Source organism: Phyllostomus hastatus, unplaced genomic scaffold (assembly GCF_019186645.2).
Source record: "Phyllostomus hastatus isolate PE091 unplaced genomic scaffold, TTU_PhHast_1.1 phas_contig_449, whole genome shotgun sequence".
Classification (NCBI taxonomy): Eukaryota; Metazoa; Chordata; class Mammalia; order Chiroptera; family Phyllostomidae; genus Phyllostomus; species Phyllostomus hastatus.
The window spans coordinates 14,355-27,337 of record NW_025333882.1 but is presented as its reverse complement, the minus strand read 5'-3'; the positions used below and the strand labels follow the sequence as shown (position 1 = coordinate 27,337).

At 45.1% G+C, this 12,983-nt stretch overlaps 1 long non-coding RNA gene across 1 annotated transcript; it reads left to right on the top strand.

The window, feature by feature from the left end:
- The first annotated feature begins 10,326 nt into the window (after window positions 1-10,326).
- Window positions 10,327-11,835, top strand: LOC123822866. Its single transcript, XR_006786440.1, has 3 exons — window positions 10,327-10,463; window positions 11,173-11,260; window positions 11,384-11,835. It is a non-coding gene; the product is annotated as an uncharacterized LOC123822866 (long non-coding RNA).
- Window positions 11,836-12,983: the final 1,148 nt, after the last annotated feature.

Genomic DNA, 12,983 nt, shown 5'->3' with positions numbered 1-12,983 from the left:
CTTGGTACAGGGGCCACCAGAGGTTTAGCCCCCTCATGGATGGGAACCCACTCCTGGAGGCAGCGGCTTAAACACTGGAATGTGTGCTTCCCTGGGCTCCAGCCTCTGGGACACTGTGAGCTAGTGTAGCGTGGCACACAGTTTCTGGTCCACTGCACAGAGAGCAGCACACCCTAGGTCCTGAAGGAGAGAGCTGCTCAGAGATGATGGCAACTCTGAAACCCACAAGTGCTCACACCAGTCAGGATGGAGATCTGTTTGCATGATCAGCTTATGGAAAGATAAGGAAATGGGGAACTTCTGGGGATGGTTTTGACTTGTAGTCTTGGGGAGCAAGAGAAGTTCTGGATCTCCTAAGAGAGAAAGACTCAGAGCAGGAGTGCTGTCCATACCACCAAGGTTGGAACCCTGTTAATAAAAACCTGCTTCCTTCAATACAAATCATTGCGTTGTATGAAAGAGTGCCAACTGGCCAAAGCCCAGTTTGCACAGTTAAAATAACTGTCATAAATATTAAGAGAAAAGCTGGATCCTATAAAATATTTTTACACTCTAGAATTTGGACTATCAAAGATTTTAGAACAATTTAATCTTTAGGAATTTTTTTATTGTTGACACTACTACAGATGTTCCCATTTTGTCTTCTGCTGCCTCCCTCTACCCAGTCTTCCCACCCTCCCACCACTGCTTCTTCAATAGGTTAGGATCCTTTATTGACATTGTGAATCTTTCTCTGAATCTCATATGCCAAACTGACCTAGAGTAAAATTTTATTAAGCATATTTGAGAGTGACTTTATATCAAGATTTAGTTGGTGCAGTAATAATTTTTAAAGGACAAGCATAGCATATAATATGCCAGTAACTGCATTTTTCCCCAAGTTTCAAACTCATGAGTTTCATAGATAACTAAATGTGTCCATAGTTGGTTCTTAATGGAAGATCTCCCTTCAAAGAAAGAAAAAAACTATGTAATTTAGGAGCTTTTCTCATTCCAAACATTACTTCATAGAAATATATTATTCGGTCTAAAACAAGTAAACACTAATTGTTTGATCAGTACTTTTCCTTATTTTTTTAAGTGTGGAAGAAAAAATACCTAATTCTCTTGGTTAGAACCTTATTGATAGGACTCTATCCTGAATCTTTACTTTCATACTGCAGTCTTTTTCTAAAAAAATAAATAAATAAAGTATATATACTATATATCCTAGATAATTTAATAAAATTTATTTTAAATTTATGTGGATTTAGGTAGAAAAATAGTTGGATATATAGATAGATATAGATAGATGATAGAGAGAGAGATAATTTCTTATCTTTTGTTTCTAGCTTTATAAATAATCCTAAAGTAGAGTAAAAATAAATCAGTGAAATGACTCATATTCTCTAAATGATCTTTGATTATGATTTCACTGCTGTTTATTTGTAGTACAACAGGATTGTATCCTACAGTTAACAGTTGTACCATCTCTAAGCCCCAGTGTCCTTGTATGTATAAAAGATATTCTAATAAAAACTATCTCATAGTATTAAAATAGGTATTATATTAGATAATAGATGTGGTGCTTATACCAGAGTGCATTTGGTAATGCATTATCAATAAATGTTACTTGGTATTATTCTCATCATTATAGGTATTCCTCAAGGATCTCTCAAAATGTCACTTGCTCCATTTTTTTATCAGTTTCAACAGTGCTTATTAGCTGTAATTTGGGGTATTATTTCACTTTTATACATCTCTTTTCATTTGTTCCTAAACATGTATGTACATTAAGACACAAAATCCAAACATCAACTCCCTGAGGCAGACCCCTAATCTTGATTTCTAGTTTATTCTTAAAAGTACAAAGGATGAGAGAAGAGAGAAATTACAAGAAATGTTTATCATTCTTATTTCAAATTTCCTACAGTTTCCAAATTTTTAACTGATTTAAATAAATAAGCATTTCCCACTATAAATTTTAACCCTATCTAAATATTCAATGCTGCTTTTATTTATACATAATATTTCCTTACTAATTTATTTTAGTTTAGAATGATCAATTTTTATAATATAGAAGAAATACATAGCAACTTTATGTAGGTATAATTCATATTTCATACAGCTCACCCATTGAAAGTATACCACTTAATGTTTTTTTAGTATTCTCAAAGCCATGCAACTGTCACTAGTCAATTTTAGAATATTATCATCATCAAAAAAAGAAACTCTATTCTCACTAGCAATTACTTTCCATTTCATCCCAATCCCTAGGCAAGCACGAATTTACTTTCTGTCTCTAAATGTTTTCTTGAATATGTCATACAAATAGACAGTTCTTTAAATCATTGTGTAATGAAATATATGTTTATTTATTGAGGACTTTTAGGTTTTTAACAATGTTTTGTAGTTTTCAGGGTAAACATTTTGTATATATTTTTCTTAAATTTATCCCCAAATATTTTATTTATTTTGAGGCTAATATAAATGAATTTTTTTCTTAGTTTCATTTTCAAAAAGTTCATTGATAGAATATAGAAATACAATTGACATTGCATATTGATCTTTACTATACAACATTGCTGAATGTTTTTATTTTTAGTAGACTCCTTAGGAATTATTTATGAGCAAGATCATGTTTTCTAAAAAATAAAGATAGTTTTAGTTTTTTCCTTTCAATCTTGATACCTTTTATTTTATTATCTTGCCTAATTTCCCTGGTAGAATCTCCAGCACAATGTTGAACAGAAATGGTGAGTGAACATCCTTCTATTTTGCTCCTTGGGGAAATATGCATCTTTCATCATTATATATGATGGTATCTGTGGGTATTTTCATAGATTTTCTTTATCATGTGAGGCAGACCCCTCCCATGTCTAATTTGTTACATGTTTTTATCTTAATAATGTATTGGATTTTATCAAGTGCTTCTCCCACATCTATAGAGGCTCTGTTGCTAGGTGCATATATATTTATAATTATTACAGCTTCCTAGTAAATAACCACTTCTATTATAATAAAATTTCCTTCTTTATCTCTAGCAACTTTTTTTATTTTAAAGATATTTGTGAAGCCACTCCAGTTTTCTTGAGGGTGCTATTTGCAATATGTATGGTTTTTTTCATCTTTTAAATGTCAACCCATTTACATGTTTGAATCTAAAGAGTGTCCCTTTAGAGAGCATATAGTTAAATATTTCCTTATCCATTTTGGAAATCTCTGCCTTTTAATTGGATTTTTAGTCCACTCACATTTAACATTTGTATTGACATAGTTAGATATGTTCATCATTTTATTTTTGTGTTTTATGAGATCATAACAAACTAGACCCAAGCAAAACCTCAGAAAAGCACTTGTGTACTTAATCTTCTTTTGTGGGCCCCTGCTCTCTCATAAAATGTGCCTGGGTGAGTCTGCTGGAGGGATGTGAGGTACAAGCAGGTGAGCTATCACTGCATCAAGATCATCCTACACCAATCAGCTCAAAAGCAATCAGTGATGACTGATGCACATGTGAGCTTACCCCTAGGGGATGTTTTGTATCCTGTCATCAGGAATAGACTTCCATGAACAGGACCAGAATATGCACCCTCAAAATATGCCTATTTGGCATAAGCTTTATTTTCAGCTGATTATTTTGAGAAACAGCAGATGTAGGAGAAGTTCTGAAAACAGAACAAGTTTCCATTTGTAAGTGAAATGTGCCTCCATTTTCTGCACCAGAGGGGATGAGTCTTAGCAACTCTTATAAAAGAATGGCACAGACTTAAATCTGCATAACAAACTTTACAAAAAAATTTTTGTTTACCACTTATTTCCTGATCACCTTTCCATAATTTACCTTCTGTTCACCCACCCAAAGTCTAACCTAAGATGAGATATAAGCTTCCAAATTCTGGTTGCTTCATTGAGCCACATTTTTCTTTGTGAACTCCTGTAGTATGTACATATATAATTAAAACTATTTTTTCCTCTATTGGTGATCTTTTAAAAGTTTAATTTACAGGCCATTGAACCTGGAGGGTAGAGGAAAAAAAGTTTTTCTGTCTTTACACCTTACACAAAGTACCCCCTTACAAATATCTATAAAGTGAAAAAAAATTGTTTTTAAAATAGTGAAATCATTATCAAGTGATTTAACAGTATCATGAATGAGACAAAGTGATATGTTGTATCTTCTTATTTGATGTAGAGGAAGAAAATATAATTTTTTAATTTAAAAATAAGTTTTTCTAGCTGGTCTAACAAATTCATGTTGGGAACCGCCCTGACTGGTATCAGAGGCTGAAACCCCCGCCTAGGCTAAAGCTAAGGGAACGCCCTTGGAACCGTAAGCCAGCAAGGAGATAAAAGCTTATCTTCCTGGCAGGAATGCTGCTTCTGCTGCTGAACCCCAAAAAAGCTTGGTCGGTTAGCCAAAGACGGGTAAGATTCCCCACGGGGGAACGACCTAAGCCAGGCATGATCACTTTGGGAGGCCCCCCAAAAGAAGGACTTGGGGGGGGGGCTGCAGCAAAAGGGGGTGATGGACCCTCACTCCTCGGCTTTGACAAAGTCTGAGTTCTCAGCGTCCGGAAGAAAATCTCCTTATCTCTCAGTGGCCTTAGTTCCCTTGCTCCACCTAAGCCTGAAACAATGACAGGGTAGTACAGCCCGGTACTGGGAAGTGCGGATTTCCCGGGGGTGATCAGGCCTAAGAAAGAACATGTAAATTACTGTGAAACCTTCTTTGTTTAGAATGCTCTCAGTTGAATGAGAAGGGTCTTAGGAGGAAGCTAGTTTGTTCCTCAGTCTTACAGCTCTTTGACCCCCAACTCAATAGACGGGCAGAGTTCTTTGTTTTCTATAGTTCCTTACTTCTCCTAATGAGTATTGTACTTTACCTGAGTTATTATGTAGCATGAGCCCAATAAAAGCAGGTATGGACTGTAAATCGGCGCGCTCCTCACTAGAAGGGGTGGCCATTTCGTCCCTACTTCTCCACAGAAACTAGTTTGTCTCTGTGCATGTTTTTTCTTGCGTGATCGTCGAGCCATCCACAGCGTTCCGTGGTCACTGCTGGCCGGTGACCCACGCGCAACAATTCACATGAGACAGAAAACAAGATATAACAACTAAATTTATCGTGTATTGAGTTGGCCAAAAAGTTTGTTTGTTTTTTTCTGTTAGATGGCTCTAGTAGCACTTAGTTGCCTTTCACTTCATTCAAAATAATTTCGTTAGATTGTATTGTGACAGCTGTCATGTCAGCATGCATTTAAAAAGAACTTACCAAAATTGATGAATTTCTGTGTAGCCATTTTCATGTTGAAAATGGAAGAAAATAAGCACCATTTTCAGTGTATTATGCTTTTTTATTTCAAGAAAAGTAAAAATGTAACTGAAAAGCAAAAACAAAGATTTGTGCAGTGTGTGGAGAAGATGCTGTGACTGATCAAACATGTCAAAAGTGGTTTACGAAGTTTTGTGCTGGAGATTTCTCACTGGATGATGCTCCATGGTCATGGTCAACTTCAACCAACAGTTGAAGTTGATAGCAATTGAATAGAGACATTGAGAACAATCAATGCTATGCCTTGCAGAAGATAGCTGACATACTCAAAATATCCAATTCAATAAAGTTATCGGTAAAAATGAAAAATGTGTCCTTTATTTTACAGAAAAATCTAAATGGATTTTTTTTGCCAACTCAATATATACATACAGGGTTTCCTTATAAATATGAAATCTGAGAGTGAATTGGGTAGTTAGGGCTCATATGCCATCTTGAGCTAAGAAGAAAAGAGGATTAGTAGTTTGGGTCTTTAAAGGCAAGAAGGCACTTCACATAGAGATTAAAAAAAAAACAAATAATGTTTGTTTAATAAATCCTTAACAATGGGACACTGAGAGAACTTTGATCAAATGGGTCTTGCTAGGTTTCTCTCCCTATCACATACTAGTTCATATTAAACTATAGGAAAGCCATGTGGTTCTCCTTACATGGCTGCAGCCACGTGCTTCTCTTTCCACTGCCACAGCTGTGTGGCTCCCTCTCCTCAATGGCTGCCGAGTCTGGGTTTAAATACCCTTCCAGCTTTACTGGGCTGCCATCATGAGTCTGCCCAGGGGTGGCCCCAGGTCATGGAGCAAATCATCTCCAAGCTCTCACGCAGACGCTACAACTAGGGGGAATAGCCTCCCAGTTACATCTTGCAGGGAAGTTCCTTCCATCCCCCTGGCTCAGAGCAGGGCCACAGCTATTTAACATATCTATGCAACCAATTAACAGTAATAGATGTGTTAAATGACCACACAGGACATTAGCTGCAAAGCTGTTGCTATGCCAAACAGCTCTCAATAACACTGCTCCATGTGTCCCTTCCCCCAACTCACACGCGTGGTGGAGGGTGAGGACATTGCATATATCTTTCTAATGTTTCCTGGACACCTTGTGTTCTGAACCCCATTACAAATCCTTCTTTTGGGGACTCCCCCTGGCTGCACCCTCCTACATCGGTGCCAAAGAAATCAGTGCCTGCCCTTTGGCTAAAAAGTATAATGAAAGAGAAGTTTTGGAACCAGTGAGGCCTGCTTCATCAGATTCAAGTACACTTTTTCTGTCCAAGAAAGACACGAAAAGTGTGTTCTGAGGGGACGCACACATTTTTATTCTTCAGGTAGATGTTCTACACATCCGATGAGTTCCGATCTGGCTTCCTTGGTCACGTGAGTCATCCTCCGGAAATGCGGAGCAGAAAAGGGAATTTCCCCGGTCGGTCGACCCCACTGCATCACACTGGGCTCTGCCACCAACTGTGTTGTTTTAGGTTTTGTCATTGATAAGTAGTCCTCGTTTTGTTGACGGGAGAGACCTGGTTCTTCTTGCTAACGCATGTAAACAATTACATATCAGCAAATCTAGTAGTATGTAATCAGTTTACTAGTGGCACGCTTCCATGGAAGAGAATAGGACCAGGTAGAGTATGGAGTGAAAGGCAAAGTTTCAGAGCAAAGTAGGGTGAGAAAAGCAAGAGAGGCTGGAGACCAGGGTGGCAAGCCCCTGGGCAGCCTGAGGCCGAGTGGCCAGAGGCCCTATGGCCCAAGAGCCAAGAGCCCCCTGTGCCCCCGAGAGAGAGAGCATCCTGAGCCCCTGAGAGAGAGTGAGTCCTCTGTTCTCCAAACTTATATAGTTGGTGAGATAGGAGGGAAAAAGTTACATATTGATTAACGGGTAAATGTGGCGCCAGCTTTCCTGGGGAAATGTGACTACCCAAATTTAGGGATGAATGGGGCTCTGTCCACCTGAATTCTATCTTGCTCCAGACTCCATTTGGTCATCTTGTTGTAAAACAAATATGTGACAGGGGGCAGCTAATTAAAATTGGGGCACTTTCCAAAGTTATTTATGGGCTCTTTCTGTGAGCATCAGGGACCCTTTCCCACATTCAGGCCTTGGGATGAAAGCACAGTTTCAAGGCTTTCTTTCCCAGATAGTGGAAATGTTACATAAAATTTCAAGGACTTTCTTTCTTGCTAATATAGTCTTTCTTGTGATATTGAAACACCTGGCAATATTATCAGAACAGGCTTAGGACTGCTGAGTTAGCATTTGAGACTTGTCTCCTTCCTCCTCCCTGCCTCCACTTACTATTTATTCTACCTAATTGGTAAAAGGTGTTTCCAGGCAACCAGGGTGCTAAGTGCTGGCCACTGACAGTATTGCAGTCTCAGAGTTCTTCCTATGCTGTCTCCTGCTTCAGTTTCCCTCTCATGCATTTGCAGAAAAAGAGGAGGGTCCTATCGGGAGGGGTTCACATCTGGAGAGGACATCTGACTCCCTCAGAGTGAAGGTTGCCAGGTCTGTGCAATGATCTGGATAGACAGAAATTCATCATCGGACGTCATGGATACACCGACGAGGAGATGGCCTCTACCACTCTGTGTGTGTGTGCGTGCGCGCATGTGTGTCAAAGTATCACTCATCTTGAATTGCCTGTTTGTCAAACATGAGAACAGTCTGTTTCTCAAAGTAAACCCGCGCTGTATACTGGCAGAAGCAATGTGGAGGCAAAGATCTCTCTCTGCCTACTCCACGCCCCTGTCCCGTTCCAGCCAAATGCCTTGGAGAAGGCCTTTTGGGTGGGGTGAGGGAGATAAAGGGACTAGAGAGTCATTGGGGGCAGGGGGGAGAGCCGGGGAGAAGAAAAAGGAAAGAATGGTGAAAACGTCACCTGGTATACAATCCATTGCTCTTCCTGTCGTGTTTATGCAAACTATCGGGCTGAATCAAAACTGACTGGACTTCCTGCAGTGAAAGAATGGGTCGTGCCGTGTGGGGGGTGGGGAGGGCGGGCGGGGCTCTTTCTCGGGTCTGAGTCTTTTCTATGGACAAACAGAAAGAATGTGGGGGCATCCCTGCAGAAAGTTGGGGCGGGATGAGAGAATGTGGAACGGTTCGTGGATCAGAAAATCTCAAGAACCTTTGCCGGCTTAGCCTCGAGGCCTTTTCCGAAGCAGGATGAGAGCTGAGTTTAGCTCCCGACCCCCTGGAGAGCGGCCCCTCAGCAGAAACCAGACATTCCCGGAGCCATCGGTGCCCCCGGCAGTCTCTCTTGCCGCCCCGCCGCACCCCCCCCCCGCCCCCCGCCACCTCCCCTCTTCCTCAGCCTCAGAGGTAAGTGGGAGGGCAGTCCCAGAGCAGGTGTCCTCTCATCCAGGCGTCTCGCCCCCTGGGCCGCTTGGAAGGTTGGGGCGATTCGTTTCCCAAGGACCTCACTCAACGGTGTCATTCAAACGCAGAAAGCTCTCTCGGCGGAATTCAGAGCCTTCGCTCCTTCGACTTCCCCCTCCCTTAGGCCACAGCCGCAGCTTCTAAACTGGACACCTGCTCCAGGGAGTGGGGGAGGGGACGGGGAAGAGGGGAGAAACCGCCGGGCGGTCCCAGGCGAAAAAGAATCCCTGTCCTCCACAACCCCGGCCCCCGCCATTTCCCAGCCCAGGAGAGACAGCCTTCCCTCCGCCATTTCATAATCCTGAGTTGGGGTTGGGGCGGGGCTGGGACAGTGGTGAGGGCCGGGTCGAGGGCGGGCGAGGGGTGGGGGGGAGGTATACAGCAGCTCCCCGTGGCCTTAGATGCCCTAGGCCCAGCTCTGGGTGGTGAGGTGCAGAGGGAGAAGGGCCCGGGGAGGCCTGGGTACGGGGTGACGGGGACTCCAAAACCCTGAGTCAGGGTGTCAGCAGACATGCTCCCGCAGCAACACTCTGCTCCAAGCACCGGAGGGATAGGTGGATGGAGCCGTCCTCCCTCCACCCACCCGGTTTCTGTCAGGATGGGCGGAGTAGGACAAAAGGGAGCCTAGCTATAATCAATCATAGCAGCTGGACTACAATCAAGATGGTGGCTGAACTACAAGCCGGAAGTTATGGCTGATGTCAAACCGGAAACCACCAATGATATATTACTGCTTTGTTTACAGGGTACCAATCCCCAGCTCCCACAGAGAGCCAACCCAAAATAAACACCCCCCCCCCCTTCCCCTGCTCGGCACAGCATCTCTAGCCCTCCTTTCTATGGACCAGAGAATCTTGCTCTGGGAGCCCAAATCCAATAAAAAGCATTATACTGCCTAACTTTGTGGCTGATTTGGCATTTATTCCTCAGGGGAGCCTAAGAGAACCTGTCAGTTTCTACAGGAAATCCTCAGTCTCACTTCACATACTCGCTGATGATTTCACTCGCCTCCTCCTCACTGTACAAAGGAGGAAGTTGAAAAGACGTGAAAGAACCCCACAGATGATGGCAACTCTGAAGGAAGAGGGAGAGGTTCTGCTGTGGGGTTCTTTCACGGGGGGGGTTGCGGAGCGTATGCTGTGATTCCTAAGTCATGATCCTGTTTTGTTTTGATAGATTTTATTGATTGATCAATCGATTGACTGATTTCTAGAGAGGGGGGAAGAGAGGAGGGGAGGGAGGGAGGGAAACATCCATGTGTGGTTGCCTTTTGCATGCCCTACCTGGGGACCTGGCCTGCAACCCAGGCATGTGCCCTGACTGGGAATCGAACGGGTGACCTCTTCTTTGCAGGTCGGCGCTTAATGCACTGAGCCACACCAGCCAGGGTTGTTTGTTTGTTTGTTTGTTTGTTTAAAAAACTAATAGTGTCTTCTTTATCCCTCTCCTGTCACCATGCAACAAGGGCACATATGGAGAAAGGCAGCAGGAAAGTGTCAGCAAATGTAAAGAAAGCATCTGTTTTCTTCACCAGCTCAATGATAAAGCATAAGGAGACCTGTGACAGGCCACAACGGTCTCATCACCTGCCAGGAGAAAGGTCCACAGCAGCACCCCTTCACGCGTCAATACCAATGTATTGTCCGAGCCACACTAGGAAAACCTAGTGTTTCTGGCTTTCTTCCTCAAGGTGGTCAGCGGCACACAACTCCAGCTACCATCAAAGAGTTTCCAATTCTTCTGACAATGAAGCTTTCTTACTTTCATGGTAAGGTCGAACACCTAAACATGTTGAACAGCACACAGAAAATCAGACAAATTTAAGGATATAGCCCCCCCACACACACACACACACCCCGCTGCGCTTTCCATTTGAGAGGGAAAACAACGGCAATAAAACAGTAATATGTAGTATCTGGTACTCTCACTGATTATCAGTTGAATCATGTCGGTTGAAATTTTGTGGCCTCATTTTCCTCGTTATTATTTCACGAGATAGTTGGCAGATATGCAGCTGTGGTAGAATCTTCCGTGTGTGCACAAGGGGTGGGTGAGTGGGTGGGTTTGTGTGTGTGCATGTGTGCGCGCAGGCAGGCACACAAGCATACCTCTACGTCTATGTACATACATGCACGCGCACACACACTGTAGCTATCCATTTTGACAGAGTGGGGAAAAGGGAGAGAGGGAGAGAAACATGTTGCCTCTCGGGCACCCCTCCCCCCATCCTGGGGACCTGGGCCACAACTCTGGCATGTGCCCAGACCGGGAATGGAACCGGCGACCTTCTGAAAGGTGTGCTTCCATGAGCCCGTAGGCCGCTTCTGCCCGCAGGTCCACGTCTCCCCCTTCCCCGCCCCCAAACCCGGTCCCCAGCCCCATCCCGCGGCTGACCCACGCGAGTGGCCAGTGAGCCATCCTCTCCTGTCACTGGTTCCTAGAGCCCTCTTTCTCTTTGCCTTCGTCCCTGCACCTAGCCTTTCAGAGTTCTGCTGTCCCGCCCACTTTGCGTCCGGCCATCTGGTCAACCGCTTTTCTGGGGCGATTATAAAAGCGGCCGTTGAGGTAAGGCAGTTGGGAGTCGGCCTCGTCTCGATCACGGCAGCGTAAGGGGACTCCCTCGGGAGACCAGGCAATCAACTGTCCTCTCTTCCTTCTCCTTCCATCGGAACCCCGGGACCGAACCAGCACCTCTGCCGCGCCCAGGATGGATTCCTCCTAACTGACGGACGTCGCGTTGACTTGGGGAGAGATCACGCACAGGAGCGATCGGGACATCTCTGCGAAAGCAAGCACACGTCCTCTGTGCCCGCCCCGTGCAGAGAAACTCAACTGGGATAGCTTTGTTGTGGTGCCGGTGCCGGTGCCGCAGCCAGCGACCAACTTCCCTGAACTATAGGCAGTGATAGAAATGGTAATGAGTGCGGTGGCGATGTTGTCCATGCTGGCGGGATTGCTGGTGTTATTGGAGAAGGTTTGGGGGCAGGGGGGCGCGAGGGAGGAGAGGCACAAAATTGTAACCAACAGACTCTGAGGTCATCTCGTGGGAAGCAAGGTGACTGTCCAATGGCCATGTCGTACACCCAAAAGGGGAAAAAGCAAAGAGTTACTTGTAATAGTAATAATACTAAGTAAAAGTAAAGAAAAATACAATAAAACTAAATTAAAAACTAAGAATAAATAAATAAATAAATAAATCGCGTTCTCATTTATGGCCTACTCTTCCCATGTACACACACAAAATACACAGGTGGGCCAGCTGGTCGACCCTGGCAGCCCGGGCCCACAGACTAAGTCCCGTGTCCCGCTGTGCCAGCGCATTGACCCTCCACTCCGAGCCCCGTGGACAGAGCGCGAGTGCTGGTTGACCCCTGCCGAGGTCATGAGAGAAAAAAAAGGAAGGGGAGGAGGTAACACATGCGACCTAGAGACAGAGACTCGTGCCCCGCACCTGCGACCCACCCCTCCCCAACAGGCCTGCGGGCACTGCCACCTGCTGTACCACCGCCACTCCCTTGACTCCCCCTTCGCAGCCCGCGGGGTCAAAGCGTGGGACTCGCGCCCGAGTCTCAGTGCCCGCCGGTGTGGGAGGGATGCCTCCGCCGCGCCAACGTTCCCCCCTCAAAACCCCCTCCTCTTGTCCCTCACCCCTGCCGCAAGGCGGCGCCAGCCAGCCGCCCGCCCACCGGGGGCGAGTGGAACGGAGGACGGGAAGGAAAACACACCATAAGGAGACAGAACAAACCCCTTATTGCCGAGGGCTGACTTTCAATAGAGCGCAGCGAGGGAGCTGCTCTGCTTTGTCCGAAACACCGACCCCTAAGTAGGTCGTCTAGGAATGGTTTCAGCACCAGGTTCCCCACGAACATGCGGTGCGTGTCTGGCGAGGGGGCGGCCTCCTTTCCGGTCACTCCCCATTTCCCCAGACGAGGGCCTCTCCGAATCAGACCCCCGTCTGGCCATTTACAAGCGCTTCATTGAATTCCTTCAACTTCGACATTCAGAGCACTGGGCAGAAATCACATCGCATCAACACACGCCGTGGGCCTTTCGCCATGCATTGTTTTAAATAAACGGTGGTATTCCCCTGGTCCGCACCAGTTCTAAGTCGGGTGCTAGGCCCTAGCTGAGGTGAGGCCCCGCGCTCGCCGCAGAACCACAGCCTAGGGGACAGACCCAGCGGGTTGGGACCAGCACCTGGCTCCAGGCACGGGGGAAGGGTGGCTCCTGCGCACACGGACGGGGAGGGAGACGAGGCACGGGAAGGGGGGCAAACACCGACCCCGCC